General features: G+C 50.4%; 1 protein-coding gene across 3 annotated transcripts in view; it reads left to right on the forward strand.

The window, feature by feature from the left end:
* Positions 1-10617: 10617 nt before the first annotated feature.
* Positions 10618-21264, forward strand: part of Vwa5b1 (von Willebrand factor A domain containing 5B1) — a 63316-nt gene continuing 52669 nt past the window's right edge. For 2 of the 3 annotated variants that reach the window (XM_005394679.2, XM_013519735.1), the window contains exon 1: positions 17933-18175. The gene's annotated coding sequence lies outside the window, so the exon portion shown is untranslated. Of the gene's footprint in view, positions 10705-10813; positions 10923-17932; positions 18176-21264 lie in introns of those variants that run through there. The other variant, XM_013519734.1, reaches the window with a different exon arrangement.

Genomic DNA, 21264 nt, shown 5'->3' on the forward strand with positions numbered 1-21264 from the left:
TGTCTTTTTGAGACAGGGTCTTGCTATGCAGTTCAGGCTGGCCTTGAGTTCACTTTGTAGCCCAGGCTAATCTCAAACTTGCAACGATCCTCCTGCCTCAGCCTCCAGAGTGCTGGGATACAGGGGTGTACCACCACACCAGGCTGAGATGTCATTTCTCCAGAGAGGTCTTCCTTATTCCTCTCCCTCTTGCAACCTTGGACCCTCCTCTTATACATCTTCCTCCCTTCCTGTTAGGGTTTAAATTGTGTCCCCTACAAATTCTTAGGTTAAAGTCTTAAACCCTAGGGCCTCAGAATGTGACTGTATTTGGAGACACGATTTTAAAGAAGTAATAAAGTTAAAATGAGGTCATGCCTGGTGCCACTATAAGAAGAAAATTAGGACATCATGGACACACACACACATACACATGGAAGAAATCATATGAGCAAACAGAGCAAAGAGCCTATCAAAAAGCCAAGGAAAGAGGCCTCACAAGACACCAGTCCCGTGACCCCTTGATCTTGAACTTCCAGCCTCCAGAACTGTGAGAACGTCAATTTCTGTTGCTTAAGATACCTGACCTGTGGCACTTTGTAATGGTAGCTCTAGCAAACTAATACGCTTCCAGTCCTTTCCTGCACAGCCTGAATCACAATGGTAATCACATGTCTATTGTGTATGCCTCTCTCCCAGCAGACTGTGAACTGCACACAGCACACAGGGACCACATCTGTGTCACCCAGCAAGGTGCCTGGCACATAGTAGATGCTCAAAAATTCACTGAGATAAATGAATGAACAGGTGAGCCCCATCCAGGCGGCAGAGCAAGGGGAGAGCTGGGAGTCCAGTGCTGTGCAGATCGGCATCAACTCTTGCTTGGTTCCTAACAACCTTGCTCAAGTAGAGCTGTTCAACCATGAGATTTGCAATTTGATTTACTCCCGAGTGACATCATAGCATCACCATGGCAACACCCAGCGATGCCTGTCTGCCAGATAAAGTCTCTTCCATCCAGAAAGGGCACATGGATACCCAGGATGGAAAGGAGCCATTTGCAAGGCATAAGTGGCAGCTTTCACTGCCCTCCATCTAGGGCCTGGGTGGCTGCTGCTGGCATGACAGGAAGCTGTGCTGTTCTAGGGGGGCAGCCAGGACAGCCTCCCCAGCCGTGGAAGAACTCTTTACCTTTGAGACAGGCCAGCCAGGCAAAAACAAAATTATGTGGGTGGGGACCAAGTATAGCACAAGCCTGTCTGGCTGACTCACCTGCAGAATCTGCCCGTGGCCCCTCAACACCTGCACCATAAACAAACCATTGTTCCCTGACTGTCTGTCTATCCCTGCTCCCCTTCCTGTTTCTTACCTCCCCTTCCTCCTGCTGTGTCACCCTCTGTCTCACTCCTCCCCCCATCTTCTCTCTGTCAACATTTATTAAACACATGTTGTGTGTCAGGCCTGGTCTCAGATGTAAGGTATTAACTGGGGCCCGGAGGGTGTGAGTACCTGGGGAAAAGGAGCTCAGCCCCCTCCTGCCTTCTGGAAGGAGCTCTTGGGTACAGCTTTGAGGCAGGGGCATTGAGAAGACAGCCATTGCTGGTACCTGGAGTGAAACTTCGGAATGCATTTCTCGCAGAGACAGAGTTCTGAGGGCCTGCTAGGGGTAGTTGACAAGATCGGGTGATATGGCTATAGACTGGGGGTAGTTGAAACATTTTAATGTCCCTCCAAGTATTTAGGAGTCAGGTGTATTGAGCCCTAGTCTGGAAATCGAATCATCACCTTCTGTAGGTAAACAGATTCCAGGTTCCAAAGTTTTTAACACTATCTCCATATCAGCTGGGAGCTGTATCTCTGTCTTTCATTGTCTCTCTCTGTTCCTGCCTTAATCCCAGGAAGCAAAAGGACCAGAAACTTAAACAACGTCACAATTTTATATAGTACCATCTCTCAGGCAGGGCTGCCAAGTCATGAAACAATATGGTACATGAAAAGTAAAATAAAAAAGATACAGACTTGTGTCGCACTGACCTGGCTCCCTCCCTTGCACAGCCACTCCTGGCTTTGTGATTTTCCTTGACAAACCTCAGTTTTTTCATCTGTAAAATGGGGATAATACTGCCTATATTCCAGGATCAGTGTGGGGAGTGGGACCATCACACATAAGGAAACTGGTCTACAGAAGGCATAGACTAGATGCCTGTTGTTCCAGTAGCTTCTATAAGAAGGCAGAGCTCATCTGTCAGCCCTCCCACTGACAGAAATGTCAACAAGAAGAGCGAAATGTTGAAAGATGCCTCCTGAGCTGATGCTGACAGAGAAGCTGTGACAATCTGCCTCTGGAAAAATCTCAGTAAGCAGCCTGGCTCAGGGAAAATCCAACCATGACAGTGTGCCTGGACTCTGCAAGATGTTTCCTAATTGTTGATGCTCATGAAGGAAAATCAACAGCTGAGCTAATTCTTTTTCCCATCAGTTTGTAACATCTGCCCCAGATTTTACTGGCAGTGCAAAAAATAAGGACTTTCTGGGCATGCCTTCAGACTCCCAACCTTTGACAATTTGCCGGGCCCTTCCAGAAATCAAGTTTTATAGCTGTTCTCTGCATAGACACCAACAGCTATGGGAGGCAGAGAACAGCACTGGCCTGTAGGATCCTTGAAGGCCTTGCTTTTTTGTTCATAGTAGGGCGTGGCAAACAGTGGATACTAATGAATGTTGGATGGATATATAGATGGATGGGTGAGTGGATGGATGGATAGATGGATGGATGGATGGATGGATGGATGGATGGATGGATGGATGAGTGGATGAGTGGATGGATGGATGGATGCATGGATGCATGGATGCATGGATGAATGCATGGATGAGTGAATGGATGGATGGATGGATGGATGGATGGATGGATGGATGGATGGATGCATGGATGCATGGATGCATGGATGGATGGATGGATGGATGAGTGGATAGATGGATGGATGGATGGATGGATGGATGGATGGATGGATGGATGGGTGGACAGGTAAATGGATGAAGAAGTGGAGCATAGTGAACTGAAGTAAAAATTGCCTCCTTTCTGCTAGGGAATTCCAGAAGTATATAAAGACCCTGGGTAGGGGAATAGTAGGACTCAGGCTCTATGAAACACTGTGAGGATCACAGAAGTTGTTGGACCCTTAAATACCTTAAGACCTAGAACAAGTCATTGCTTATATGTCTGTGAGACATGTTTCACAGAGGAACGGACTGAGCACTCAGGACCAGCTCAGTCCAGCCTGGCTCATTGCATGTGAGGGCTTGGGACTCAGTTTCTTCTCCACACCAGGGTCTTGTTATGCCACCTGCCTTGTAGAGTCTGGTAACATTTTTGAAGTATTGCCAGTTAAGTAGTTTTCAGAATCTGACAGGTATCTACACTCAGTGAAATGTCCATCTACTTTTCAAGAGATGAATGTTAATAATATATAAACACCCAGTATTAATATCTTTGTCTAGGACAGAGGAACCTCTAGAACAAATACAGAGGGAACAAGAACCTTGCCTTTATTTTATTGCATTGTTTCCTGGCTCCTTCCTTGCCCAGGTATAAGGAGCCCATGAGATTAAGTGATACCCCCATCCTAGCCCATCTCAGGGAAAGGCAGCAGGCACATGATAAGGAATACAACAGAGACCTCAGTTCTGCCACATACCTGCTGCATGACCTCAAGCAGGTTATGTCCCTGCGCCTGGGTTTCCTCATCTGTAAAATGTAAATGCCAATCTTTTCTTTACATGGTGATTGTTGCTTGGAGTAGATGACTCTGTCTGTTTTTAAGAACCTGGCTGGGGTACCAGCTCCAGTCAGTTCTCTCTCTCACTTAAAGAGGCAGCACAAAAATGACTCTGGACCACTTTGCAGGAGAGACCAGGCCAGCCAGGTGGCAACCAGGAAGACAGGGTAGAGCATCCCAGGCAGAGAGCAGCCCTGGGAATAAGCCACGCTGTGTCTCCCTGGGAATAAGCTGGAGGGGACAGACTAACCACAGGGGGAGCCCCCATCTCAGGTTATGGGAAGGAAGACACAGGCAGCTTGTAATCCGTGGAGGAGGGATGAGGGCTGGAGCTGAACAGCAACTCTGCCAGCCATGTGCAGGGTGGAGGACAGAGGCCGTCCAGCTAAGGGCTGGTGAGACCCACCTGGGAAAGGAAAGGAGGTCTGAGCAAGGCAGTGGTGGTGGGGAAGGGAGATAGGAATGGATTTAAAAGCTGGTTTTAAAATACCAGTTGAGCACTTTTCCCACCAACTCTGATCTCTCTACATCCACTGCCTCCAAATCTTCCCTTGGCAGCTATGTGATCATTTCAAAATGGATCTGAGCACATCTCCTCTGCTTAAAAGCTTTCTGGTGGCTTCCCACGGCCCATGAGATAAAAGCCAGGTTCCTCAGCACGGCAGGAAGCTCTGCAGAGTCGGCTCCATGGCCCGTTTTGTGGTCTTCCTTGCTGTCACACCTACAGCCACACTAACGGGCCATGCATCCCCACTGCAGAGCCTTGGCAGGTGTCATTCTCTCTGCCGGGAGGCTCCTACTCCTCCTTCTTTGGTCAACACCCACCGATTCAGATCTCAGCTCAGGTAGATGTACCTGTCTCTCTGATTAGGTCAAATTCCCCCATGGCAGGCAACCACCTTCTACAAAACCCTCTTGGCATTTGTCGCAGTTGTGGTTTTATATTAATTAGTGGCTCTCTCTCCCACTGATGCATAAGCTCTGTGAGGGTCAGGCCTGCATGTGTCTTTCCTCCCCTGTCCTATCTCCAGTGCTTAGCATCAGGACATGCTCAGTAAGCATCAGTCAAATGAATGAGTGAAGCCACAAGTGTGTGCTAAAGCCAGGCACTGTGGGAGACACATTCTTTCGGAGAGGGGAACAGCCCCAGGGAGAGACATGTCCTTCTGGACACTTGGACCTGCCCCCCACTGGCTCCTCTCCTATATTCGCATTGCTAGGGCTTCTTGGTGGGGAGGTGGCTTCCCCTCCACAACACCACCGCCAGCCTGGTGCTTATCTGGCCTGCACCAGTGGGCCCAGGCTGGGAAGAGCTGAGGTGGGCACCATGGCAACAGCTCAGCTCCTTAGTGGCCTTCATTGCTCCCAGGGATGCCAAATCAGCCTCCCCTATTTCTGGGGACTGGGCCCAGGATCCAAGTTCAGAGCGACAGAAGTCTTTGAGGGAGAAAAGCCACCTTCAAATGACTGGAAATACATTATTGCAATCAATTGCTTCTGAAAGCCCAGGGGAGCCACAGATCAACCAGTGTGATGCAGAGGCCTGTTCACATGTCCGCAGAGACCATAGCCACAAGCCCTGACGCTCCACACGGGGACTAGGGAGTCTCACATTATACCAGGTCACGGAAAGCTCCCCTGCAGACAAGAGAGAGGCGGCGTGGTGCTGTAGGGGCCAGCGGGTCTCTGGATTCAGACCTGAAATTCGCTATTTCCCTTCACTTCTCTGTGTACAGGGTCGTCATACACAAAGCGGGGGTCAAAATCAAGACTTGTTCGTGGGGCTGAATGCACAGAGAGTAGCCCGGACCGTGGCTGTCTTCATCAGCATGATGTGGGCGGTGTGAGCAGGGCTCTGTCCCACGCCCTGAGTGTTCTGCCCAGACACAGCAGCCTTCAAGTGACCTTCGAGGGCCCTGGTGTCTTTGAAGGGACTGAGAACAAGGGTTACTGTTCTCAGGGTGCTGGAAGACGTGGCCGTCCTGGCCTGAGAGAGGAGGGTTTGTGGGAAACAAACAGACCTCTTAGATCTTGACCCAGGGGAAGTGAAGGAAGATTTCTGTGTCAACTCTCTGGGGATGAGAGGAGGGTCAGCTCGGCCGGGCCAGGCACTGTACTGAGCCCTTGACTTGCCCCGTCTTGTCTACCTTCCAACCCCTCTGTGGTGCAGAGGGCATTAGTCCCACTTTACAGAGGAGGGTGGCAAGGTCTAGAGGACTCAGGGAACTCTGCTGAGGCCTGCCAGGCCGGGAGTTCAGACATTCTCACAAGTACAACTGAGGCTGCTCCCTCACAGCCGCTAACTCACACACCGTGAGGACTACTGTGACCCAGCTTTGGCCTGAGACCCCATTTGCATGACTGCTTCCGCCCAGTCAGTGGCCCTGACCCTGTGCTCCCCTACTGGCATGTGTGATTCCCTCCAAATCCACAGCAGGAATTAGGAAAGGAGTGGCCAAGTGCCTGCCTGCACCATGTCCATGTCAGGGAGTTGGTAGATGAAAAGGCACCCCTTGACTCCTGAGCATCAAACCCTCCTTTTTTCACTATGAAAAAGAAAATTTAGCCTGAGCCAGAAATAGCCTTCTCCACCCCAGCAGCCAGCTTAAGTTTATGCTTTCAGCCCATAGCACACACACAAGCCACTGTGCTAGCCCTTTCTGTTCATGCTTTGTCCCAGAACAAAGCCATGTCATTTCTTGAAGGCCTTCTGCCTCTGTTGGCACCAATATTACAAGTTCATGCTGAGCCCAACTCTCTGAGGATGCAGGCTTGCAAGCCAGGTATAGTGTCATAGGCCAGTGATCCTAGCACTCTGAGAGGCTGAGGCAGGAGGATCTCTAGTTCAAACCCACTGTGGGCAACTTAGCAAAAACTCATCTTAGGAAAAAAAAGACCTGGGGATGTAGCTTAGTGCAAAGGCCCTGGGCTGTACTGAAAGAGAAAGAGAGACAGACAGACAGAGACAGAGAGACAGAGAGAGAGAAAGAGAGAGTGAGAGAAAATGCAGATGTATTTACTAGACAGAAATAAAACCTCACCGCTGATAGTAGAAGACCATAATGAAGGTAAAGAACCATTAGCAATGCCATCAACATGCATACACAAGACTCATAGCCTTGAGGACTGGATCAGACCTTAGATGCCCCCAAGTCCCTCCCTTTAAGTATTTCTGAAAGCCCAAGGTGGATGGGGTTTTCTGACACTCACTTTCAAGCTAGCTTGGCAATGCCATACCCTTGGGTTGCCTGCCCAAGACCGGGTACAGTCTTTGTGGGTGCTCCAACTGCTGCCCTGGCTGGCTCAACTAGACAAAGCCTTGAGATGTTTAGTCTCAAAGGCAAAAATCATTTCTTTTGCCCTTGTGTCTTCACTGTGTAAAGCTATACTGGGGCCAGGTAGTAATTATTAATTGAGCATCCACTATGTGCCACGGTCTGGGATATGGAGATCATGGAGGGTCTCTGAGGAGGTGATATTTATGCTGGAGCCTAAGAGCCATGCAGGCACAAAGTGAATGGCAGTGAAGGGTATTGCAGGTAGAAGTCACAGAACTGGGGGGCCCTGCAGGTGAACTGGAGGAATGGAGAACCGGGGAATGGCTAGAACCCAGGTGGGAGAGAGAGACAGAGAGAGAGAGAGAGAGAGAGAGAGAGAGAGAGGGAGGGAGAAGTGAGGTTCGAAAGGGAGGCTGGGCTGAGCCCTTTGAAGTCTTAGTAAGGAGCTGGGGTTTCATTTGGAGTGTCAAGTAATCCCTAAAGTGCTTTAAGCAGAGCAGCGATGTGATTTAATTAATGTTGTTAAAATGTCACTCCAGTTGCTGAGGGATGAGGGCATCATGGAAGAAGCTAGCAGGGAAGCAGAGAGCAGCGAGGAGCTACAGCAAGGCCCAAGGAAGAAGGGATGAAGGGGCAGGGAGCTTGGTCCCCTGGAGGTAGAGCCGATGAGAGATTTTGGTGGGAGAATTGGCCAGACCTGCTTATGGACTAACCATGAATCACCTGATTTATTTTTAACATTATAAAATTCATATATGCTCCTCATTTTCATGCCTTTCTTAACAGAGACTAGACCAATGGCCCATGTGTCCATGCTCAGGAAATGCACGGTGCAAATTTCTTCCACGCTAGTTCTGGACACTGGCACCCACACCTTCCTCCGTGCAGTGTCGTTCCCCAGGCAAAGTCTTGGATCTGCCTCCAGGTGCTACCTGGGCTTTAGTTCAGCCAGGAGCAACGCAATACCTGAACCTACACTTGTGCATTCGTACACAACACAACACCGGCATAGAAGACCATTTCTCGGCTATGTTTAAAAGGAACCAAGGCCCAGGGAGGTTAAGAGGCTTATTCCAGACCTCACAACCATATATGATGAGTTTAAAAGCACGAATATAGTTTTATTACTGTTGGATTATATATAGTCATTCCAAGAAGCATTACCCAAGAGATAACCTTAGAGAATCCATTTCAATAAATAGTTAAGAATTCATTTATTCAATAAATGCTTCAAGGTTCTGTCATCTATTTACGGCATCCATTGCCTAGCGTCTGTAGCATGCAAAGCACTCGGCCAGCCTGGGAGTTAGGAAGATAAAATCAAATGAAGTCCTTTACCCTCACAAAGCTCCGGGTTGGATGGGGAGGTGGGTAGGGGTTTAGTGATGTGGAGGATAAGGATATTTCCAGAGGATTGCAGCATGGTGAGCCAAGTACAGTAACACAAACACATCAGTGTGCTACAGAAAAGCAAAACAAGCCCATCTAGGGTGAATCTGATATAGGACTCATAGATACCTCTTAAGGGATTGAAAGTCACTACTCTCCTTAGATGTTTTCCTCACAAGCACACTTAGCAGATCAGTTTGGACCACCGATCACAGCAGGTTGTGTGAGGCTGAGGTCAGAGAAAACCTTGGTTCATCTGGGTGGTCCCTGGTTCCAAACTGACTGTGTGGCTCTGACCTATGCATTTGTTTTTGGGTGACCTCACATAATGTAAGCTCCTGGAAGAAAGAGATCAGGCCTCTGGGCTTTCTTTGCCTCCCCTCCCTTGGTCTGCAATAATGACTTAGCAAATGCCTACTGCAGGCTGGATTCCAAGTGCTGGGCAATGCACACGACAGACCTGCTCCCTGCTCTCGGGAAGTTGCAGCTGGTGCTCAAGCAATTTTCAACTCAGGGGTGATCCTGAAGTTGAGTACTGATTACTTAAGTGTAACTTTATGACTCCTAAATAACTTTATCTCCATCATGGGGTCAGCTGGGCTCCAAACTCACATATCTAGGTAGGAGCTCTACTTGCATATGTACTTTGTCATAAACTTATTATGTCCCAAAATGTTTCTCTATTCCCATCCAAGTTACTACCCAACTTGGTGCTCCCCGCACCTTGCCTATCTCTGCAACAGACATCTTCACCATCTAATTGTGCAGTCCCACAACCCAGGAAGAACCCTGGATTCTTCCCTTTCTCTTTCCCCCCACATCCAGGGTATAGAGGGTTTCTTTCCCCCTGGGTATGGATGAGACATAAACAAGAATGAGAGGGCTCCTAGCTCCCAGCCCACCATCTTCACCACCACCATCTTTGATCTCCGCTTCCACCCTGACCTTCTCCTCACTTACCCGGACTCTAACCATCTCTCACACAGTGGTCAGGATTTCCTCACAAAATGCAAATGGAAGCACACTCTCTCCTTCTCGTACCCTTTTAGTTACTATGTATTACTCCCAGAGTAAAATTCCAACTCCCTGCGATCCACATCCTCTCCTGACCTCTTCCCTGCCCCTCTCCTCTGAGGGCTACTGTCACTTTGTTCCTGCCAGCCTCGTCTCCTTCCTGTTCCAGGCCCTGCAGAGCCCCTCTCCCATCCTTAGCACCCGCTGCTCCCTCTGTCTCAGAGGCGCCTGCCGTGTCCCAATCTTTGACCACCTGGGAGCTGGGATCCCTCTATCCTGTGTTACATCTTGGGTATCACCTCCTCTGAGAAGCATCCCAACATTCCAACTCCACCCCGCTGACTGTGGCACATCACTCAAATGACTCCCTTTAGAGCATTTATCAAGACATTAATGGTCTCACTGATGTAAGGGTACAGGATTCGCAAGGATAGGAACAGCGTCTACCTTTCTGACATTGCAGCTCAGTGGCTAACGCAGAGGACAACGTTCGAATATTCATCGGATAAAAACAAACAAGAAAGAAACCCTGCCAGGGCTGTTCTGAGAGTGGCACGCATCAGTGTGCCGGGTACATTGCCGGTCCTCAGCACACTCACGCCATGCCCTGGCTTCAAGGACTAGAAGTGCCTTATCCTTTCCTCCTGGGAAGAAAACACAAGCAATGACAGGGCAACAAACATCGTGAAGTGCTCCAACCACACTTGAAGGAATCCATTCCCCTTTGTTTTCCTTCTTTCCCTTCTCTGCAGTGTCTATTTTTATAGAGCTAGAAGAGCACGGCACAAGATTGATAGCTTCCGACATCAGCCCTTCTTGGTCCCCTGAGCAGCCCTCCCTTGCCTGCCTCCAATTGCTCCTGAGCAGCCACCTGTTTCAGCAGCGCATCTGCTCCAGTCCTCTCTGTCAGTGAGCTGCACAGGGCCCTGCCAGGGCAGGCTGTGTTTCCACCCCCAGGACAGCTTTGAAGCCTCGAGCTGTCACTGCTTGTTTGTTTGTACCAAGGTACTATGTGTGGCCACAGATCATGAATAAGAATCCGGTACCTGATAGCAGAGCAGCCGCCTCCCGCCAGCACTGACCCTGCCAGCCACCATCCGCAAACCCCAGGCAGACTTCCTCCGAGAGAGGGGGCAGGGTGCAGGCCGTCGGGCCCTGGAGCTGGCGGCAGAAACTACTTCCCCTCAGTAAGAACAGTGAAGCCCCTGGGCATGCCAGGAACTATGCCCGGGTTCCAGCTGTGTCTCTGCCAATAAGCCAGGAGGCAGGTAAGTCCTATCACTTTTCTGACCTCTGCTATCTTCATCTGTAAAGTAGCTATAATAATAATTCTAATGGGGACCTTTTATTTCTGAAAAAGTTCTTTTCCATCAACAGTTTCATTTCATTTCATGGATTCAGTTGTTCAACAAACATCTACTGAGTGCCTACCCTGTGCCAGACACCAAGCTTGGCACAGCAGATTCAGCATCCAGTGACATAAGAGGTAAGGCACCTGCCTCCACTGAGCTTACACTGCGGCAGGTGAGATATTAATCAAGTGATTCCAAAGCAAAGTGTTAAATTAGAGTGACAATAAGTGCTACAAAGTCTACAAAGGGCAGGTGCTGAGGGCATGAGGAACTGTAACGGGGGATTTGAACTTGCAGCGCTCTGTCAAACTGATGCATGAGCTGACCCTGAAGAAGTAGAGATGTGGGAATTTCCCTCAGAAATGAGGGAAGAAAATTCTGGAGACAGACAACTGCTTGGACAAAACCATGGCTCAGAAGAGAGGCCATGAGGACCTGAGGCCATGAGGGGGGAATCCAGCGGTTCCAGAGAGTACAGAGTAGCTGGCTGGACAGGGAAAGGGGACAGGAGAAGTCAGCAGGCTCCAGACCACGGGTCCTTGCTGGCTGAGGCTAACAGGAATCATGTCTTTCTCTCGAGAGCTACAGAAAGCCGCTGACAAATGTCATCATAAGATCAGGTTTGATGCTTTTCAAGGTTCACTCTGGCTGCAATGTGCAGAGCAGGTTGGAGGGGCCTGCGGGATACAGACTATGATGGGTAGCTTTCCCAGAGCAAGGCGAGGGCCTTGGTAAAGATGGCGGCAGCGGAGCTGGAAAGGCAATCACGGACCTCCCCACTCTAGATAAAAGAATCAAGCCTCAGAAAGGGTCAGCAGCCTCCACAAAGAGCCAACGGTTTGGATTTTTTTTTTTTTTTTTTTTTTTTTTTTTCCGGGAATCAAACTCAGGACCTTGTGCTTACCAAGCAGGCACTTGTGCCGCTGAGCTATATCCCCGGCAAAGCGCCAAGAATGGAACAAAGACTCTCGATCAGGCTTGTGACGCCCAGGTTCGGTCCCCAGGGGACCGGTGACAGGTGTCACTATGTAGGAGAACGCTGCGTGGCTCTGAGTAAAGATGGGAGCTGGGGCCATGGCTGGCTTCTTTCCCAAGGCTCTGACTGCCAAGGGTGACACCAGCCCAGCAAGCCCCCGCCTGACTAGTCCTCCCTCAGCACTTGCCGAGTCCTCCACCAGTACCACAAGGTGCCAGAGCGGCGAGGAGGGGAGCGAGCCGAGGCCCAGTTGGAGGCAACTACAGATGAAGCGTGCGAGCTTCAGCAGCACACAGATGCGGTCCGAAGCCTGTGCTCACTGCCTTCTATCCATGCGCCCCATGCTCCTGCCCACAGCTTCCTGGCGTCTGACTCTAACTGGGTAGCATCACCCAGGGTGCAAGCCTCCATGACCCAGGCTGGAAGCATAGAAGCTTGGTGTCTCTTTAACCAGGACAGAGTCTGGCTGGGCAGACTCCCATGGAGGTGATGAGCATCAGGAAGAGGAGGGAATGTACCGTCCCCACCATGGGCGTCAAGGCAAAGGTGGTAGGTGTGATTATTTTCTCCATGACATTGTTTCAACTTAACGTGGTGATAGTAAAACACACACTAACTTGGTTTCATGGTTCCTACATCCTCTGAAGATAATGCAACTCTTACTGTCTGAACACAGAGCCAGAGACACCTGCCACCTGGGTCCTTTGTATGCCACAATCTCTCTCCCACCTTGTCCCAGCTAGGTCAAATGCCAAGGTCTGCTCTTCTACTGCCACCATCTCTCAGTGGGAGAGGAATAGTTTGCCATGACTCTTTGAGGACACTGAAGTAATAGGATAATGTGTTCAGTGAATATGTTATTCAGTTATTCAACCAATATGGATGAAGCCCACTATGTATCTGAATCAGCATGCCTGTCAATACAGTTGTGTGTTGGATGTGATACTGCCCTTAAGAAAGCCTTAGTTATTAGTTCTCTCATTCACTTATTCATTCAATATTCTATTAGTTGAGCACTTACTATATGTGCTGGGATATGGTGGTCCTTGTGAAGTTGTCTAACTGGGGGCGGAAGATCTCAGACTTCCTCAAGGACATAGATTTCTGTGGTCCTTTGCACCAAGTGGACAATAACTGGATGGAGGAGGGGAAGAGTGTCTTCAAGACAGGGATCAACACGTGTAAAATCCCAGAAACAGGAGACAACTTGAAGTCCAGGGAATTCCAAGTAGTTCTAAGTGATTGGAGTGAAGGGTCCATGTGGGGGAGCTGGGCAGGGAAAGGGCCAGAGAGAGGACAGGGTAGATCATAAAGGGCCTTGAGTGCTATACTAAGAAGTAGAGCTATGCATCGGGGTGCAGTGGTGCACATCTGTGGTCCCAGCTACTTGGAAAGCTGAGGCAGGAGGATTACAAATTGGAGGCTGGTCTGGGCAATTTATCAAGAACTTATCTCAAAATTAAAAGAAAAGAAAAGAAAGAAAATAAGGGCTGAGGATGTACCTCTGTGCTCCCCAATTTCAATCCCTAGTACCATAAAAAAAGAAAAAAATAGAATTTTGTACAGCAATCCAAGGGGAAGCCATTGGAGGATTTGGGTTGGGTTGAAGGGGGTGACAAGTGGAGACAGTCATCAGATATTACAAAGATGGGGCTGTCGCTTGGGGAACGGACTGGCATCCCTGACACTAGGCGGGAGATCAGATAGGAAGGTCTAAGGAGCCAGGACTAAGGCCTGGGGATGGAGAGGAAGATGAACCCAAAGGGCGTTAGGAAAGTCAAGTCTATAAGAGACGGCGTATCCCTGAGCTATTGCTAGAAAATGCTGCCCACCAAGCCTCTCCGAACTCAGTGACTTCAAACCATAACTGTTCCTTCTTACAGACCTCTGATCAGCTCTGCATTGGTTGATCTTGCCTGGGCTCCAGTGACTTAGCGGGCTGGGCTAGGCTGGACTTGCTCAGGCATCTAAAGTTGACTGACTGACCGCCAGAGGGGTTGACTGGGGCAGTTTGGTCCCACTCTGCATTTCTCTTATCCTTCTGCTGGGGACTTCGAGGCCAATCAAGACGTATTCTCATTCCTAGTACCAAAAAAAAAGACATATTCTCATAACAACAGGGCCAGAGGCAGAGCAAGCACAATCAAGCAAGCACTTTATAAATCTTTAGTTCCGTCACACGTGCATTGGTTAAGTCATGTGGCTGAACCCAAGGTGAAGGAGCAGGAGCTATTCTTCAGCTTTTTAGAGAAAAAAGTGCTAAGTCACATGGCAAAGGACACAGATACAGGGAAGCGTGAAGAATTGAGGCTTTTGGTGCAATTTCCTGCTCCAGATGAGGAACTGGAACAGGGGGCATAGAGAGAAAAGGAGTTCAGCAGAAAAAAAATTTTTTGCCAAGAATGTGATGTTTTTCAACCCAACTGCCTCCAAAGCTTGCACCTGTGCCCCTCTAAGCCCCACAGCCTGTTCAGCTGGCTCCATCCCCTGCTGGCACCAAGCCGGAGACAGGAGTCCCCTTGGGCGCAAGGTCTGTCCCGAGAAGAAACCTGTCCCAGGTCCCCAAACTCCATCCAGATCCCCTGGACCTCTCCACCAGCCCTGCCCTGACCTGGCCTGCAGGTTGCATCCCTGGGGACTAGCGCTTGATTCTCTCTCAGCCTGCATCAGTTACTCTCTCCAGAGATTTGTTTTCCTCTGCGTTGGCAGACAGTCGCACAACTGCTCCCAATTTTGCAAACAGAAGGGTGGGTGGGGAGAGAGGTATGTGTCTGGAGGTGGGAGGAATCTACCACTTCTGTCTTCCGGGATCCCCGTTTCCCCTCTGCACCCACCTCCTCCTCACTTGCTGCCCCTGCACACAATCTAGCTTGATTTCTCCAGCTACAGAATAAACAGGAAGGAGACTTAATCTCTCCTTAATCTCTCCTTAATCTCTCAGGAGGACACCCCTGAGAGGAAGGCTGCAGGAACTGCTTAGGTGACTGCAGGAAGTCTCCTCCCCTTTCTGGATCTCAGCTTTCACACCTAGAAAACAGGAGCTTTGGTTTAGGGAACGTTTATGTTTATTTTAACAAACCCTCATATGGCGCTTACTAACTGCCCTGATTTCTTAAGTGCTGTGCAAGTATTAACTCATTTCATGATTATGACCGTGTTTCAAGGGATTACTGCTTTACAGAGGCCCAGAGAGTTTTAAGTTGTTTTCCTGAAGGCACAGCAAGGCAATGAGAGTCAGGATTTGAACCCAAGCACTCCAGCATCAGAGTTCACCGTAAACACCATAATTTGCTATCTCTTCCTTTCCTGCTCTCTCTGAATTTCTGGAAGTCCAGCAACCTGGTTTCTTGGTGTCAGACCTATCCCATGCCCTTATTTCCTCTGAGCAGATGTCATGGGCCGAATGTTGTCCCCTTGAGCAGGGATGTTCCCATCACAAACCTTGGCACATGTGACTGTGACCGTCCTTGTCAACAGGGCCTTTGCAGATATCATGTGGTTAAAATGAAGTTATGCTGCTAGGGGGGGTCCTGACCAGCACCTTTGTAAGAGAATTGGAGTGATCCAGCCCCAAGTCAAGGAATGGCAAGGACTGGACTGCCAGCAGATGGAGAACCAAACATGGGTTCTTCTGTAGAGGCTTCAGAGGAGAGCACAGCCCTGCTGACGCCTCAATTTCAGACTTCTCATCTCCATAAGTATGAGAGAATAAATGTCTATTGTTCTGAGCCACCCAGGCTGTGGTCATTGGTTCTGGTAGCCCCAGGAAACACATTCAATGGGGTATGGAAATCTTAGTGCCCTCAAGAGGAGGCAGCTCTGGAAAATAAGCCCAGGCTACTGGCTTTCTGTCCCTGCCCAGCTCACATCTGCTGTCTCTCGTCACCTCTCACAGCCTCATCGTGGCTTTGTAGCCACTCAGCCAGGCAACATTCTTCTTCCAGACGGTTTTGGTCCTAAAATGCAAATTCTAGGCTTAGGATAACTGAGTAGAAGAGATGATCAGTCAATGTGGTACCTGAACGAAGGGCTTATTAGCAGACAGAGATCTTGACCTTCACAGGGGCTGAGAATTAGGTTTGGGGAGCTTTGTGGGGCAGAGGGTACCTAGAATTCTAAGCAGCTGTGTCCCTAAGCCCTGGCTCCACACTTGCAGGGAAAGGAACAGTGGGTCATAGCCACACTCCAGGTCGTGCGAGGCAGCATAGGCTTATTGCATGGGCATTGGACCTGGGAGTCAAATGGGACTGGGTTTGCATCCCAGCACAGCCACTCCTTGACCGTGACCTCAGGTGAGTTCCACCTTTCAGCCTCAATCCTGTCTCCTGCTTATATCTAATATCTACCCAGGGTGGCGAGGAGGGTTGAATACAGTAATGCATGTGAAAGGCATCAGGGAACTCAGGTGGAACAGAAGCTGGTCTGGAAGCTCCTAGCTTCTTTGTCCACTCCCCCTTTGCCAAGTTCCTGGAAGTCTGTATCCTCCTGCTCCTTGTCACGTCCTCCAAGCTTGGCTCATATCAGGTGGGTGAACGGAAGTGAACTTTGCCTTGTATCTTTGTCAGTCCTCAGAGGCTAAGTGCAGCTTTCCATTCTGTCTCTGACAGCTGATCTCATACCCCAGCAGGCACTCAGAAATAATCCAGGCAAAACAGCCAACTGTGAGAAGTTCTTGTCCCATACTTAGCTCCTTCTTCTCCACCTGCTCCATTCTCTTTGCCCAACAGCCCCTCAAATCCCAAAGTTCCTTTGCTGGGATACCCCACTCAGCTGTCTGATACCTGCAAAGATGGATAAAACCTGGAGCCTCAGGTTATGTGTTTAATGAAGGTCTGGGTAAGGGAGCCTTAAACTCTTTGGGAATCCAAGTGCAGCTCCCTAATCGTGGAATCACTGGTCTATAGCCTTCTGGCTACAGAGATCATGTGTCATCTGTTAACCCAGAAAGGAGTTCCCGAATTCCATGTGACATCTCTGCTCCCTTACTCCATAGCACCTACCATCCCTAATGTACCTTCAGGCTACACCTTCTTTGGACAGAGAATCTAAAAACAGAACAAGTTACCTGCCCTGGATGTAGCCTGTTATATGGTAACGTAGGAGCAGAATCACACAGACCTGGGTTTAAATTCTGGTTCTCTACTTGAACTATGTCCTTATGCAAGTCACATCACCTCTCAGAGCTCATTTGGGAACCAAGTCCAGCAACTACCTCCCAGTGTTCAGCATAGAACAAGTGGGAATGTACTTTCTCCAGGCCTTCCAGGCAGTCAGTGGCAAATACTGACCCCTATGAAAGGCCAGTGGGATGAAATGGAAGGTTTCCAAGGTAGAATCGGACAGGTACAAGTTTGAATCCTGGCTCTGTCTTTTCTCAGCTATGTATCTCAGGCAACCACTCCACCTCTCTAAACTACAGTTTTTCTGTAAAATCCAGGTAAATTCCTTTTCTTGGGGCTTTTAGAAGAATTAAGTGAGATGTGTTGGTATGAGGTCCTAAGCTCCAGCCTGTATCTCTGAGGTATCTTATCTTCTCAACTTTGGATCCTTTAACTCTAGACTTCAAATTTAGGATTTTCAGTCCCACCTGGCTGGCCCCTTGGCTTTCAGAGCTATTTATCCTTATCATGTCAAGTCCCCAGCCCTCTGGGTTGCCTAACTCTACGCCAGAGGCTAGACTTCCAGGAACTGCACCGAAAAGCTGAGAGATTTCTTTTGTGGTTTTGGCATGGCCAGGGACAACCAGTAATGGGTTGGGGCGTAACCAAAGGCCTTGGCAGGTAAGCTTCCCGGAACCACAGAAATCAAATCAAAGCCATCTGCATGATTGCATCATGGTCTTTGGGGAGAAAATGGATTGACAGCTTGTATAACTTGGCTCAAAAGTGGACTTGCTGGGGGAACAGGGGGATCTGGAGGGGGCAGCTCCCAGGGACAGGACCCCAGGGACCTTGCACAGGGCTGTATCAACTGGAAACAAACCTATTCTTCAGGGAGGGGCTGCTGAAAGCCTGATGTCACAGGCTGGACCCTTCTATCAGCCCTTTCTGTCAGCCTCTGCAGGAGTTAGGAGTTAGCTAAGGCTGCTAAGTGGCCTCCTGCCTCCTCCTGGGCTCGGGAGAAGGAGGAGGAAAGGGCGAGGGGTGGGGGGAGGCAGCACCAGCGGTGTGCGCATGGGGTGATTGTCATGGTTACGCTCTGACAAAACAAATGGCTCTGCTTCCTGCAGGCCACCTAAACAGCCATCGCAATGTGGGCATTGATCAAGCTGACCGCCAGGGCAGTGAGCGCTGGGCTTGGGCACGGGAGCCTGGTCCTGGGTGCCCTCTCCAGCAGCTCCGGGCACAGGCAGGCAGCCGCTGCGGCAGATAGAGGGAGTGTTTGCCAGACACATGTTGCTTCTGGGGCAAGGTAAGGGCCAGCACTGGGCTCTCCTGAGTACAGGGTTTGTGCATGTGTGTGTATGGTGACTTGTGTGCCCTTGTGTGAGAGTGTGTGTCTGTGAGCGTCAGTGTGTGTGCTCACACTGTGGGGAGGGGCTGAGGGTGCTTCAGCATTAGAAGTGAGAGAAGGCTACCACATGTTGCTGCTCCAGTCCTGTGTCCTATTCTCTCTCTCTCTCTCCCCCTCCCCTTTTCCTGTCGCTACCCATTTTCTCTGAGTGTCTATTTCTGTTTTGTGTGTGATTCCCTTTGCGTCTCTCTCTCTCTCTTTTTTTCCTCCCTTCCTCTTCCTCTCTCTCTCTCTCTCTCTCTCTCTCCCTCCTATCCCTGCCACCTGTTCCCACCGTCCCTGCCCCATCATCACCTCCAGTCTGTCTCAGGGCAATCAGGAGCACTGCAGGCTGCCCATCCCCAGCCGCCTGGCTCACGCCCACTGCCCTCTGAGTGCCCAGCGTGACTGTCTCAAAGCCGCTGGGCAAGTGTGCACTCTTCTCTGAGCCCACGTCCCTGGGCTCCTGCCAGGTAAGGGGGCTCTGGACAGAGGGGTCCGTGCTGCAGGAGGTGGCAGGGGGAGGGGACCAGACATGGGATGCAGCTGGCGTCTGCTGACACATCAAGCCCCCGCTGGAGGTCCCGTCATAACATCTCCTACAATAGTTCCATCCTGGTGCTCGGAGCCCACAGCAGACAGGCTTTGGGGGGGCGGGAGCCAGAACCTTCCTCCCCTCCTCTGCCTGCTAGGAAGAGCAACAGGCACTTGCCTGTCTGTTCTGTCCCTACTCCTTTATCTCTCTCTGTCTCTTTGTCTCTCTCTGTCTCACTGTCTCTGTCTCTGTCTCTGTCTCTGTCTCTCTTTCTCTTTCTTTCTCTCTCTCTCTCTCCCTCTCTCTTTCAGCAGGCAGGACCCTTCCTCACTTTTCCCTTTGGGACATAAGCCCATTCCCTGGCTTTACCAGGTACCCAGCCAGATCATGGGGCCTGGGCAGGGGCCAAAGGGCACTGGGGAATGCAGTCCTCCCAGGTGGAGGGTTCAAGAGCACCAGGTGATGGGGCTGGCTGGGTTGGGAGTGGGGGGCTGAGCATAGGTGTGGATGTGCATATTGTGTATGTGCGAATGTGGAGTGTATGAGGTACGTGTGCGTACAGGGGTGACCCTGGGGGGCAGTAACATGTACAAGTAAGCCATGGGAGTTGGTAAGGGGGATGGCGGTGTGACTATACATGCATGTGTGCATGTTTAGAGGTATATATGCAGGATATCCTTTATCCCCTGGGACACAGGCATTTCAGAGTGTAGTTGTGTAAATGAGCATGCATGTATATATTGTGCACATGCCTGTGCATATGCAGAGGATTGTGGGTTAAACCTGACCCAGAGATTGCTGGGTAGGCTCCCCAAGGCCTGTCATGTGACAGCAGTGCACCCATCACCCAACTTTGGCTAGCATCTACCTCCAGAGTGTTAGACCACTTCTGGGCCCAGGTGATGGTCCAGGGCTCAAGGAATGCTGGACACCATGCCCTAGTGGGTGACTTGCAGACCCTACTGCCTTTCTGTCATGAGACAGGCCAAAGCTGATTCAGGCTCTGAGCATCCTCCCCAGCCTAAGCTTCAGGAGTTGGGGAAATCGAGCCCCATGGCCTCACAGGCAGTGTGACAACCAGCCCCAGAGCTAGGCCAGGTGATCTCAGAAGTTGCCCCCTTCTAACAACTGTGGCAGTTGGAGGGAGTGTTTTCTAGACACATGTTGCTCCAGCCATTGGCTACCAGGCTGTTGGTAAAATTGTTGGGTTGGGAAGAGGACCCACTAGGCTGTCGACACAGGTGCCCTCTTCAGAGGGGCTGAGGTGCCCACTTGGACCCCCAAGTAACCTGGCTACCCCCTGGACCAGAGGGAAGATCTCTGTTCTTCCCTGTACCCTCACCGCTGCTGTTTCCAGTATGCCCCTCCCCCAGCTGGCTGGCCTCTCGGCACCAGACGGATGATGTTGACTGTGGGCCTGTGGCAGACCAGCTCCACAGTGAGAAGAGGCTCACCGGGGAAGAGGGTCAGTGGGAGAGGTGCCCGACGCTCTGGATCAGGACTTAGCTGTGGCTCTTACTCAGGTTTAAGTTGTCCTCTCTACTGGGTGCTTGGGTTTCTCTCCGCACATCCTTGCTCATTTCCTCTAACTACAAAGCCCTGTGTAACCACTGGCCAAGCTGCACAGACTTCCTCATAGGCATCTCCACTCCAGATAGACTAGGAAGGAGGCTTGGCCATGCCAAGAAGAGCGTCAACGGACATTCCTGAGAACACTGGGAACAGTCCTACGGGTCAATGGCCTAAGCACAGCTCCACGTCACCCGGGGTGCACACACCCTTTCATCCTATTACCTCCCTTTAGGTGAATGTGACTGCTCGTGGAAAATCAGCAGGGAATGTTTCTCTACCAGCATTCCTGGGGCGCTCACCCAGCAGTATGGCTGACACAGGAAGCACTCTGGGATCCCGGATTCCTTAGAGAGAGGGGATTGAGACCAGGGATGCTCAGTGGAGCTACGAAGACTTCCAGAAGGAGGTGGTATTAGTGTGGGGACTTGGAAGGAGTGACAGATGGCTGTCTCTCCTGTGGACAAACAAGGAGGAGCGGGGAAGGGCTTCACATGTGGCTGGAGGTGAGCACAGGTGGGGCTGGGAGGTCTTGGTTGACTAGCGCCAAGTTCCTCAGTTTGAGTGAACAGAAAAGATAAGGTGGAAAGGGAAAAGGAATGAAGCCATCCAGTTCCTGTGTGCCATTTGATGCCAGGCAGAGCTGGGTACTGGGTCTCAGCTCCCAAGGAGTTTGTGGTATTAGGTAGAGGGAATAGTAACCGATTTTCCTAGCTTATGTCAACCTGCGCCCATGAAAAGTGCTCTTAGATTTGAGATCTTTGAGCCACTCATGAGGCAAGTCACAAGGAACTGAGAAGGTCTGAGCCACAGAGGGAAGGGCCACGCCACAGGCACACATTCATGACTCACCTGCTCAGGCACTGGAGCAGGCTGAGCGTAGACCCCTTGGGCAGAAGGAAGA

Source organism: Chinchilla lanigera, unplaced genomic scaffold (genome assembly GCF_000276665.1).
Source record: "Chinchilla lanigera isolate Chin_1 unplaced genomic scaffold, ChiLan1.0 scaffold00051, whole genome shotgun sequence".
Lineage (NCBI taxonomy): Eukaryota > Metazoa > Chordata > Mammalia > Rodentia > Chinchillidae > Chinchilla > Chinchilla lanigera.